Genomic DNA, 13,685 nt, shown 5'->3' with positions numbered 1-13,685 from the left:
AGGAACCACATGGTTTGCCAGGTTTTCCAAAGGCATAAGACTCTCTGCATTCAAACACAGTGGCCTCCTTAGTCCCTGCCGAGACCCCTACAGGACGCGGGGACCCACACGTGCACAGCCAGGAGAAAGTCCAAAGTACGAATTAGGCACAAGGAGAGACAAATGATAACTACTCATACAGCTGAACAATTCTAGCAGTAGCTTGCAATAAAAGTCATGTGTTCTCTGTCTCTCTCTGCCCCCGCCCCAGTGCTGAATTTAACTCAAGGCCTCCAGTGCTCTCCCACTGAGCTCCAAGCGCAGCCTTTCTGACCGCAGGTCACCAAGTCAGTGTCAGGCCTCTGTGTGGATGTACATGTCTCCGAGCCCAAGGTACCACAAATATTAGAGACCATCTCCTCTCAACCCTTCTGCGTTTGCGGGAAGCAAACGCAGGGTCTAATAACCACAGAGCCACAATTCACATCCCAAACAGATGAGCTGGTGTTTATTTCCATACAATGCTGTAATGATCACACTCTACAGCACTTGCAAATAAAGTATAAATCAACAAAATATGAAATCTGGTTTGCATTAAACATGTCCTACTTCTTCCTTTCCTGAGTTAGAAAACAATAAAAAAAGTCACTTAAGTATGTATATTTTTGATTCCGTCATGCAACAGTGAGTCAAGATTCTATGGGTTTTTTTTTCTTATAAAAATACAAGCTCCAGAAAGAATCAGAAATCACAGAGAAGAGAATGTAAAGAATGTGCCTACAAATGGCCCCTTTATTAATGCCTTCCTATGTCCTTTCTTACACATATGCACAGGCACATAAATATAAATACCTATAAAAAGAATTTTTTTAGCATAATAGACCATGAATTCCACAACTAATTAGCAGAACCATCACATCCCATGGTAGAACTGATTAAGTTTTATCTCGTCTTCTATTATTAGACATTTCACTATTCCCAATTTTTTTGTTACTCAATCTGCCCTGCAATCTTCATAAGCAGTCTTAATATTTCACTAGGATCCGTTTCCAGAACAGACCTTGCAGAGTCAAACTGTCCTCTGAAAAGTCTGCACCAATTTACACCTCTAAGTGTACCCAAAAACCCCTGCTTCATTGCAGACAAGTGAATATCAACAGATATCAGGACTTGGATGTCCCCATGATTAGCAGCAACACTGAAGAAAAACGATGAATTCTCATGATACTGTCAAACTTAGAATAATGTCGTTACTTTCTCCTTTGAAACCATCCTTTGGCAGAAACATCAGGTTGCTTTCCACCATTTTCCTCTTATGCTTTTTTGCTATGACCTCCCTAGACAACATAGGGAGTAGTAGCCACGTATCTCCAGGTCTGCCTGGTGAGGTATATGCAACATTTAAAAAAAAAATTTTTTTAACTGGAATTTCCTGCAAAACTCCCTAAAGCCAAGAGGAAGTGCTCTTTCTTCTTCTCACTGGCTGGACTGCAAAAGTAATGGAAGGAGCTCATGCAGCCATCCTGGACACCAGATATCACATTAAGAATGGCACAGTAGACACTGGAAGGTTTTAGCTGTGGAAGGAAAGAAACTTTATTCTATTTAAATGACTGCTGTTTGTTATATGCAACTGAACTAACCCCACCTGAGGCACACCGGAGCTATGTGTAAGTGAAGAAAACCATTCCTATTGGTTTATATCTGTCATTCTGTTCAACAAAATTAGCTCTCAGTGACTTTTCTTCTAGGCACTTGAAAAAACTGACCTATCTAACAAATGACAAGGAGTTCACTATCCATGATCACACCAACGAAGAAAATGCTGTAGGAACTCCTGAAATGTTAGAGACATATACTGTTGTGCTATCTGAGAGAAAGTAACACGAATTTAATTTATATGCTTAGCAGAGTTGCAGCAAACACAGTCATCATAAAATCTCTCACTCAAAGACATGGAAAAACCAAAAATATTAAATTACTATTTAATTTCAAATACATTCATTACTAAGATTGCTTCAAGGATGAAGATCCAAAGAAACACTAAAATTCTATATCCTGATTTCAGATTTCTGAACCGATGACAGCAGGCTCTAAGTCTACTAACAACAATTTATCAAGCTTCTGCTACACATATGGACCAGTGGTGGTCCCTCTCCTCAGGTAAAGATGCAGTATCAGGGAAGCAGAGGGGAGCTGGAGGTGGATGGTGTTTCCCGGCCCCTGGAGGCCAGGGAAGATCCACAGAACGAAGAACACCAAAGAGGGAATCACGTGCAAATGTTTATAAAAGCAAACAAGCTGCTGCAGCTGGAGAACCGGGCCCTTGCGCTGGCAAGGGCGGGGGCTGGCCTCAGATGTGAGGCAAAGGAGGTTCTGCAGGGGGCCAGGCTCAGGGCAGCCGGCAGTGAAGGTTTCAGGCAGGAGGAGCCAGATTTTCACGTCAGGAAGTTCATCTGGAGGCAGAACCGTGGGTTTGAGCACCACAGAGAGCAGAGCTAGAAAAAGAGGGGCCCGGCAAGAGGAAAGGAGTCCATGTGATGGGTCCATGAAGCTCAGTGCTTGGCTGCAGAAACGCAGCTCACGGTCTTGCTTGCCAAATGGTACAGTGGCACAGGCTAGGGCACCCTGCCTGTCCCTCATGGAGCTGCTCTCCACACATCTTCTGTCACCCTGCTTCGGGGAGGGGAGGCAGGGAAAGCTGGCTAGGAATCTTACAGTCAACATTCAAGAGTAGCTGGGACCAGTATTCACTTACAGAACTCCCTTTTCCTCACGATGGAAAGAAAATCCTATAAAAAATGACAGGTATCAGATACCAAGATCAAATGGTTATTCAACCGCTAGTAAAAAATCAAGAGCTAAAATTTAGAAGAACAGAAATGTCCCCGAATCTCCTCACAATCACTTATATCCACATACATACATGTTGTGTTTTCTCAGGATGAGAAGGGAAAATAAATACGTGATCAAGAACCTGTTAGATGTGTTCTGCATTTCCACCTCTTCCCTGTTCATGGGAAACAGTAAGTCTGAGCAGGAGTCCACTGCGACCTCCCAAAGGGAGAACGAAAGGGACCCAGCTGCCCGGTCAGTCAGATCTTGCCACTCATAACATGCAGGCTGGGAAAGTCAGGGTTATTGTAAGGCATGGCAGCTACTTCTGAGTGAATCTCAGTAACGTTTAAGGTTGGCAAGATCATCTTCTTTGCTTGTAGAACAATTTCCATTAAAGGGAACCCAAAGTCATGGGCTTCTTTATGGTAAATGATGTAAACTGTGTACAAATGCACACCTGTTTCCTGCAGGGGAACAGACACAGGGTGCAATGGGGCGAATGGGAGGTTGGAAGGACAGGTAACTTGCTTGCTAGAGGACAAACTCCATAAACAAGTGGTTGCTCCAAGGGGTGAAGTCAGTGATCCCTTGGCTAAAGCTCCCTCCAGGAGGACGGGATTCCGGAAGGCAGAACATGAGGAAGTGTGGGATTAAGAGTCCTGGAGCCAGCCCCAGAAGCTCGCTGTAAATTTTGTCTCATCTCAATGTATATAAATATTATTAGTGTTCAGGACTATTAAGGGATTTCTTGAAAAGCCCGGGGCAGTGTGTCTCGCCAGCAGATGGATGGCTGCTCCACGCGAGTACCGAACTTAAAATTTAGTGCAGTGACCAAATTTCCAATTACGTTGCTGTGAGGGAAAGAAAGAAACCTCTCTGGTATCTGAGGAGGAGGAGCACACAGAGTGTGATTAAAGGCATTTCAACTTTGGAAAATGAGAAGGAAACGGAACTTGCTATAAACCAACAAATGTACAGAAGAAAAAACAAACTGATTTGGCCCAAGAGATCTTTCTATTCCTTGGAATTCTTACAGCGACCAACAATAAAAACAAAAGCCTATGTAAATGGTTGGAAACGCTAACAATGTGTCCCACATCAACCACTAAGAGGCCTGGTTCAGGATCACAATCACATAAAAATGTGGCGCTGCACTGAAGAGCTTGTTCTCCTCATTTTGGAGACAGGAAAACATGTCACACACATGCGCCTTTAAGTGTCTCCTTCCCCAGAGCCCCTGTATTTATTAAATTTTTCCTAGGTATTTTAAAAATTTGTATGATTTCAACTCCGATAAAGCACTTTTTTTTTTTTTTGTCTTTTTCCTTTTTATCGGTACCGGGGATCGAACTCACGACTGCCTGCTTGCAAGGCAGGCGCTTATGCCACTGAGCTAAATCTCCAGCCCCGATAAAGCACTTTTAAAAGCATGTGATCACAAAATGCTCTGCTAGAGGCAAAGATGGAAAACTCCACCTTTTCACGAGGGACAAAAATCAGAAGAGGGGCCACTTAGCCACACCATTTTGTACAATTCAAACAATTTTACCTTCAATAATTTCTGAAGGATAGAACTCGTCTGTGGATGTTCATCTTTTAAGTCAAAAGAGAGTATTTTAGGGACATCTTAGTTATTCTGGACTGCCTTAAGTGATAAACCACTGTTCTATATAAGAACAGGGATGCCTCGCCTAATTGGTATGGAACGTTACAAAGTTGACTGACTGCTACTCACCCTAGGAAAGTGAACTTTTATCTCAAAAATGCATCAGAGAAGCACATGGTCCAAAGAAATTTCACGCCCTTTTGCTTAGAAGAGGTAGAACAGAGAAAGAAGGTTCTAGATGGCTCTGCCAGAAGCCCACCCAAAGATGTTGGCATTCTCCAGAGAGCACTTGGCTAGGGAGAGATAATGAGAAAGGCTCCTTTTGAGCTTTCCAGCGAGGCTCTGTGTTAGACCCTGCAGACAGATCTCATAGGTTCTTGGGTGTAGCATTTGGAGTGGATTAGATGGGGTCATGAGGAAGAGGCCTCAGGACAGCACTGCTGACTTTCTAAGGTGAGTAACAGGCTCACTGTCTCATCATGTGATGCTGTCTGCCATGTCAGGGTGCAGCTAGAGGCCCCCACCAGAGGGGATACCATGCTCTTGGATTTCCCAGCCTGTAGCACTCAGAAAGAAATGTCTTTTTCAAAAAATATAAGTTATCCCCACCTTCAAGCATGTTGCTGTAACAATAGGAAGCAAACTGAAATGGGGATCCATCAAAAGTGACTGAGGGCTGAGGAGCAAGGGCCTCTCAGATTCAGAGGCAGCCACTGCATTTTACTTCAGGTCATCAGTCTGGAGTTCTCTAAGTCTGCTAGGATGAAAAAGCAGATTTACTGGAAAATGCCTAAAACCACAGAGCAAAACTAACTAATGTACACAGAGAAGAGGAGGAGGAGGAAAAAAGGGAGGAGAAAGAGAAGAGAGAATGAATATATGATTTTCACAAAAGGAAGACAAGACTGGGTGGTTTCTTGTTATTGCAAGAAATAGCTAAAGTATAAACCCACCAAACCACTGCTTAGAAATCCTAGGCAGAGTTTAAAACAACTTCCAAATAAGCTTCTGCCTGCAAAACTGTAGCCATCAGGTGCAATCAGTTACACATGGCAAAGGAATTTCACCTGGAAAGCTGTGACCTGTATTCACAGGGAAAACCTAACTGACAACACTTTCCTTTCTAAAGCCAAAAAGAAACCACCTTCTGTTCTCAAAAGACCTGCCCAATGCAGAACAGGTATCATTTGGAGGCAAAATCTGAAGAAACTGCACCTTCTCTGTTTGAACCAAAAGAAAAATGTGCTCAATTAAAAGTTTTAAGCGAACTAGAGCTTTGGCCATGCATACAGGGGCAGATAGAAAAATACACTTGGTGTGGGGTTGCTGGGAATAAAATCTAGTAGGTCTCTGGGCAAAGTAGGAAAGTGTTCTACCACTGAGCTACATGCTCCGGCCCCAGAAAAGTATACTTGAGCAGAACTCTCAGGGCTACAGCATGGCTGGTTAGGTAAAGAGCTGGACCACACAGCTCTAAAACCTGTTAACACAGGGAGTCAGAAAGCTCTCACTTCCTCCGCACATACAAAGGATTGCTCCTTGCAGATTTCAAAGGGTTTAAGACTCAGTTTTGAGTCTGTTTCCTTCCTAGCAGGAAGACAAGGAATCCTTGCATCAACACATGCACTTTTTAAAATCTAGTGTGTGTGTGGGGGGGGAGAGGTAAGGGTGTTACACACTTTCACTCTTTATCACTCCCCCTTTAACTTTTCTCCGCCTTTCGTTCCTGAGGTGAGGCTGGCTTGCAGGACAGCTTTAAAGCATGCATGCAATACTAGTCAGCCACATGCATAAAGCTCCCGGGGCTATGAGACCTGTCCAGCCCAGTGCATCAGCAACAGGTGCATTCTTATGCAGTCATCCTCCCTTCTCATCCTAACAGAGTGTTTCAGAGCTCAAAGGAAGTTTACAGGGCCCCCTTTCATGGCAATCCAAAGTACTTCTCCACAAAAACCCAGGTGACCTCTCAAGCAGCGCATAAGGAAACTCACTACTTGAGAGAAAGTGCTACTCTACAGTCAGACAGCACTGCTCCTGAACCAATTCCTTGGTCCATCAAAGAAAAGAGCTTCCCTGAAGTCTACACTTGCCATCGCTCACTCAGGGCTCGATGAGCAGGGAAGCCAGAGCCTCTGTGTTCAGTTCAGACATGCAGAACACTCTTAATCAGTGTTCTCAAACTGTGATTGCACAATTCCTCCACATGTCCTGCTCGGTCATACTGCCTACAAAACACATGAACACCACTGCTCCTTAACCTGCCTGCAAACCCATTCCAACAGCACAGAAGTCATGAGAACCATGGTGTGCAACACGAGGCAATTGCCTTGAAAACCGTCATCATGATTCTTTATTGATCTCCTTCTCAGCTTCTAATCACCTGAAATTCCCAGGTCTGCTTTTTTACAGACACTATTCAACTATTTCTTATATGAATGCAACTCATATCAAGAGTCTGAAATAGGACCACTTCTTAATACAGAGTTACCAAGTACATCCTTTATATTAAATGTCATGTACATGTTATCTAATCCCCCTAACAATCACATACCATCATTAAGATTATCATTATCTGTAGATGATGAAACAGAAGCACTGAGAAACAAAACAATTCATTCAAGAGCACAGAGCTGTTAAATTGAGAACTTGGGTTTCAAACCCAGAACCCTCCTGACCTTGATTGCAGCCTCCTGGCTTGTACCCTTCCCAGGGTGGCAAGTTGTCTCTGTGGATCTCTGTGTCCAAAAGAAATGGGCTGGGGGAGTTCTTGTCATTTTTTTCACCCAAGATGCATCCACCAAAAAGGAATAAACCACAAGTCCTAGCACCCTTTCGAGGTGCACCACTCAGTGTGAAGGACAAAACCCACTGCAGAAACGTGACAAGCATCCTGGTGACACGAAAAAGCCACTCAGCTTTTTTTTTATTTATTGAGTCACAAGGACAAAGGGAAGCCTCAAAGTCATTTCTCCAGCCCAAATCAGCAAGTTTGGGTCTTGTGAGATACCAGCAAGGGTCACTGCCAAGTTTCAACACTGCAGTGGTAGTTTCTGTCATGGACGGTACTTAGTGACTGTGGCAACTTCTCTCATGGAAAATGACCGTGATATGAGAAACCAGACCAACAAGACTCAGTGACCTACCGAACCAGTTCCGCCCAAACAAGTCCTATTAATGAGATTAGCTAAGGAGAATTCATTCTCTTTATCAATTCATATAGTTCAGCCAGACTGAAAACTTTATCATGGAGGAGAAACAACAGTTTTATGCTGCTTCCCTCTGGGGAGCATATTCTAAAGGTTTACAGAAATAGCTACCTTCCAAACAGATTTTCGCAGTCTAGAACAGAAGGTAAGGCACAGGATTGATTGTTGAATACATCTGTGAACATTTCACTAATGAGCAAAAGAAATAATCACTTTCTGCAATGCCCACTGGATCATCAAAGTCTCACGAACCATCACGCAGCGCTGGACAGAGTATTGAGAAAACAGGAAAACAAACAAACGCTGCAAAAGGGCAACCAGGAAACCGGAAAGGGGAAAGTTATAAGTGAAATGGCATCATCATCAAACAGAGATTTCGGGAGGTGGGCGGTAAGAGAGACAGAAAAGCTATCAACACAAAGAAGATGCAAGGCAGAAACTACAATGAAAAACCAGTGCTGAGAAGCAGAAGGTGGCTCAGTGGCTTTGGTTACTTTGAGTTGGATGATTTCTTTTTTCCTTCATACACTTTTTAATAGCAGCTTCATTGGGACATAATTCATATATTTATAATTCATATTTGAAGCATAAAAGGTGATGGCTTTGTGTATATTCAGAGCTGAGCAAAACACCACAATCAATGCTAGAATATTTTCATGACCCCAAAGCACAAGCCATACCCATTAACCATTCTTCCCATTACCCTGTCTTCTCTCCTGCCCTAGGCAGCCACTAATATTCCTCTGTCTCTATTGATTTGCCTATTACAAACATTTCATTTAATGGAACCATACAACTGGTACTCTTTGTGATCGGCTTGTTCCACTTAAGTCTTCAAGGTTCATCCTGGGTGTGGCATCTAATAGTCCTTCATTTCTTCTTACTTTCATTCATAAATTTTGGCCTTTATGATTCACACTGTGGGAAAACGAGCCGCATAAGCCTCTTTATTCAGGAGTAGTGATGAAATTACAGGTATGTGGGTCTAAAGTTAGGGAAAGGCTTGTTTTTACATACTAGAATCTATTTATTTATATTCTTGATTTACTCTAAAAGAAGGACTAAGTCTTATTAAAATGACTAAATCGTGTCATTCTTTGACATCAGGCAGGAAAAGAATCACAGCCACCTCACCTGTGGGGTGATGGTCAGGCATGACGTGTGATTCTCCTCTGCTTGGCATCAGCATGCCGCCTGCTCCACTGATGGAGAATTTAATGCACAGGTTCGCAACCAAACGTAATCGCTGCAGAAATGTCAATACACGGGGCAGATGCTGCCTCAGAGGGGTCTCCTGAGACGGCAGTGAAGGGAAAGAAAGGACTACCATCCAGTAGTAAGGAAGGCACAGGGAGAGAGAATCGGTACATTTTTTTAATATACTGTCACTGCATTTTCATCAAATAGATTATTCTCCTTTTAAAAAACTATTTTTGTGAACTTCAAAATGATCCAAGAACTTTTTCTTTTAAATATTGCTCAAGGCCTACACAAATTTGGAGAACACAGGTAAATTTTACTTGGAGGTCAGGGGCACCCAAAGACGAGGGTGCTGATGCTGGGGCAGCCCGATCAGCCTGGCTCCAGGGAGCCACACAAGGCCGGCGTGGACGGGGCTGTTCACGCAGGGGCACAGTGTGTGTTGTACAATTTTCATCTCTCCCTCTGCTTTTTTGTTTGTTTGCTTGTTTCCTTGTTTTGTGGTCTTTCTAAAAAAGCAAGTGAGAACTCTGCAAACAGGGTCAGCAGTGGGCTGGAGCACACAAAGACGATGACCCCTTGGACTGCCTGTCACAGATGCTTTCATGGACAGGGTGGAAAAAATACTCCCTTTCACACACTTAAAAATTACTCCAAGTTATTTTAAATTTGGAACTGTTTGTATATTCCTTATAAGTTTATAAAACTCAACACTATCCCTCCATGACTAACTAAAGTGGAATTGAGAGAGTATTCTATATTTGTAACTTGTCTGCTTGTTCGTGCTTACAGCCCTATTTCCACTCTCTGTTACTGTACACGGAATTATGTGAGTACTGTGGGCTCCTAAATGTTGCTCATTTCCTAACAAGGCAGGCCTGTGTCCCGTAGGGACAAACTGGGGGCTGTTTTGACCAAACGAAGGCCAACCTTGGCGGGAGAAGGCTCCAGCATTGTGGCTTTGCTGCCTCTCTTAGAACTGGGCCCATTTCTGAGCAAATACACTCCTTCCTCATGTGGACTCAAGTACCAATGCCACCAACACATTGTCTACTGTGCACATCCGTGCAACTCAAGGCTACCTACATCACTTCTTCCTATTGATTTTGGTGGAACTGTTAGTTCAAAAGACACACGATGCCTTGACAAGCCATGTAAAAAGTCCTTCTTCACAACAGAAACATTTATGTCTATGTGATTTAAATGGCTGACTGTTGTGACCCATAGGAGACTGCTCCATGTAGCATAGCATACTATGCATTGGATGAAATTTGGTCAATATCAGCAGAACTGTTTTATAGGGGGCTGATAAACGTAGAAGGTACCTGTATCTATAGAATCAAGGATTTTCTCTTTTTACATGCATACCTGTACAAGTGTACACATCACTTGTTCACAGATGTTAAGAATAGCAAATCTAAAGCTTCCTGCTTAAGAGGATACACACCTCTTTAATGACCTCACAATTCCACAAAAACACTTCAGCGATCTTCTTTTGAAGAATGCTTCTAACAGCCGTAGTATTTTTTGGATATAACACCGAGAGAAGTAAAATCTTTATAGAAAGGAAGAAAAAGGGGCTCATAGTTCCATTTTTCTCGCTTTTCCAGTGTCACTTCTATGGGTGTTATTGAGGTTTCTGATTTATTTTGGCCATGTGTATTGCCTTTCAATGTCTCTGGGTTCATTTTCTTTCTGGAAACTTAGGTTTTCGCCATACACAGTTGTACACTATTCAGTGATGGGGACATGTTCTGAGAAACATGTCAATCGACAATTTCATCACTGTGCGAACATCACTGGCATCTTTAGCAACATAACCTTAAGAGACTACTGTCATACATGGTCTTTTGTGTCTACTGATCACTGAAACGTCTTTACATGGTAAATGACCGTATTTACATTTGTACGGACAGTACTACATGGAAGAGTGATGCAAAGAAAAGCAGTCATCAAGTTGGAGAGTTCTTTGACCATTTCTTTGTTCTGTATATTTAATGTACATATTATATAGGTTTCTTCATTTATCAACCAATTCACTTAATGACCTAGTCACCAGAATGGAATTTGGTCATGAAATGAGGAACGTTTGTAAATGCTTTTTAAACAGCACTGTGCCTTGAAAATCTTAGTTACGGATGGCTTGGGGAGAAAATGCCTTTGTGTGTTAATTCAGACTTGCTTTCTCCATCTTGGTCTTTCCTTGGTAATTAAATCTATCTAAGGAATATGCATAGCAATACAGATCAGTGACCTTCCAGCTTGACCATTTATTAACTTTCCAGACTCTTTGGTCACCTTTCCTTTGATCTTCTTACTTCTTGACAGCACATTGCTGTACATGTAAATATTTACTTTAGAACATTTATTTGCTTCAGAATATCTGTTATGCTAAAATATCACATTATTCTTTTATATTATCAAATCTGTTTGCTGGTGCCATTTCCCAAAGGTATAGTACTTTTACAACTGTGTAGAAAGCACAAAAGATCAACTTGTCTTTCAAAGTAAATGTTGTTATCCAGGAGGGCAGAACAGGATGTTCCTAATAATCATATTCTGGTTAGCAGAAGCCTCATGAGAATCAGTCTTGTGGGTAACTAGACCACAGAACACCCTAACCTGCAAAAAATACATGGAACTTATATTTAGCTTATCAGATGATTCAAAAATTCCTCAGAAGAACATTCAAATAAATGCGGAAGTATCATCTTTGGGATGTCCTTGCAAAGACTACTATCACACACACACACACACACACACACACACACACACACACACACACACTAGAAAAACACTTCCCAGTCTCATATAATTTTCTTGGCTTTTCTTTTATTTTGCTTAGTTTTTATTTTTATGAGTGGTGGAGGTGGTGGGGGCAGTGCACTTGAAATAAAACATATCGACTTTGCCAGAACATATTAAAACTGCTAAAAATTTCATCTAGGCAACAGAAATCCAATCAGCCTCAAAACCATCATTTCCTCAATCTCAACTGAAAAAAAATCCTGTCTACTTTGGAAAAGTTGATTGAAGGATTTAAAAGAGCAAGACTGCTTCCTGTTTTTTTAAAAATCTTAATAGCTAAAATTCTTTTTTTATGGGGCAGGGGCTTGCTGTGACTTTCATAAATGCAAGTAAGACTGGGTTCAACTCGGAAGATAACACACGTAATCAAGAAATAAGCTGCCAGTTGAAAGTAGGTTTCAGATGTAAACACCCAATAGAGACGGGTTCCCAGGGAATTTCGATTTTCCTATTAATTAGGAAACATTGGCTTATAAATTCTTATTTGATCTCTGAATCATTAAATAATGATTACTGCTTCCTAAGTTTACCTATTTGGTTCCTTCTAGAATATGATCCAAATTATCAAGTGAATTATATTACTGCAGGTCCGCTAGTGTCACTTATGGTTCCAGGAGAGCAGGAACATACGTAAAATATGACAAACCAAGTTCACTTTTCCCTCTGAAAAGAAAGATGGAGAATTCAAAGGAAGCCTGTCAGTCACCTTCAAATGCTAGCAGGTGACCTCACCCTCTGAGGCAGGCGCAGACCACGTGCAGAGCATCCGCGACCACGTGCAGAGCATCCGCAGACCACGTGCAGAGCATCCTCAGCGGTGCTGGCAGACGCACCAGGGTTTCAGCCTACTTCCTGGGGAGCTGCTCCTCCCACTTTACACCTTTCACTGCCTCCAAACATGCTATGAGAAGTCCCACGCCCTGATTTCCACAGTTCCCTAGAATTTCTTGTGAAAGACAAAGACACTTGACGTTTAGGATAACTTCATAAAAAACACAGCAAGCAGGGCAGCTCTACAAGCCGAAAGCATGAGAGAGACCCAGGAAAGCCATACTTCAGAATCATTCTCTCATTCTCTCCTTGGTCTGGAGGTTGAAGCAATTTGCACAAAAAACTCATAAACAGAAAGGGGTTCAACTGCACAACTCTGATGACTGTGCCCATGAATCCATGTCGGGCACACAGAAGCGTGTGTAAAGTTTACTAGCTAAATGAAGAGATCAGTAGAGCAGTAAGGGGACACCAAGTCCTAGGACACCTGGCCATGCTCTCAAATCAGCGTTTTAACCCTTTCCTTAAACATGTTGGTGCCCCAGACTAGCCCAGTCCTCCCTGGGCCCCCAAAGGGTTTAAAACATAAAAACCTTCTTCAAAAAGGTTTTCCAAAATTCTTGACTCAAGCAACCCGAAACTAAGGATCAGAAAGTGTTAGTTATTTTTTCTTCTTCAGAGGAGTAAGCCAAATAGCAACTTCCATGAAACTCAACTCTCCTAATCTCAGAGTATCCGGGGCTTAGAGCTGAGTCCAGGGGGCCAGAGTATGGAAGTCACAGTTTGCAAGCTGGCCGTCATCATCCCTTAGGATGTGAGTTTATGTTTAATCACAGAGTGAACAAGTATGGACAAGTGACAAAAGAAAACAAAAGGGGCGACCTTAAAACTCCAGGGTAAGGCTGCAGCCAGCATTTGTTCATTGCAATGGAAGCCTGAGGCTGCAATGCTTGTTAAATGGAGCATGTTGAAGACGAGAAACTTCTTTCTCCACTTACCCAGGAGGACCTCTCACCTGAGATGCTGGGAAGGAGAAGGGAGCAGAAGAAGCATGAGGGCCGAAGCACAGAGAGCACAGGGACTGAACTGCCTTGTTCTGCTTCAATTCTGAGCTGAAGAGTTGAAATAAGATAAATGCCCAAAGGGAGGAGCCATCAGATTGCCAAGCTGAAGGCAACCCAACAACTGAGCTCCAGCAAAATGCCTTCCTTTGGTGGAAGAAGGAAGTGAAGCCCAGAGGACCAGAGCTCTGAAAGACACTGCCAAGAGCTGGGCTG

The 13,685-nt window shown here is 42.6% G+C and overlaps 1 protein-coding gene across 2 annotated transcripts in view; it reads right to left on the bottom strand.

Annotated features, from left to right (window-relative positions):
* Igf1r (insulin like growth factor 1 receptor) overlaps nucleotides 1–13,685 on the bottom strand; it is a 268,904-nt gene that overhangs the window by 65,110 nt on the left and 190,109 nt on the right. The gene's annotated exons all lie outside the window — the stretch shown is intronic.

Source organism: Cavia porcellus, unplaced genomic scaffold, assembly GCF_034190915.1.
Source record: "Cavia porcellus strain 051 isolate PalLab524CR breed Dunkin Hartley unplaced genomic scaffold, mCavPor4.1 scaffold_6, whole genome shotgun sequence".
Lineage (NCBI taxonomy): Eukaryota > Metazoa > Chordata > Mammalia > Rodentia > Caviidae > Cavia > Cavia porcellus.
This window is presented reverse-complemented; position numbering and strand designations above follow the sequence as displayed.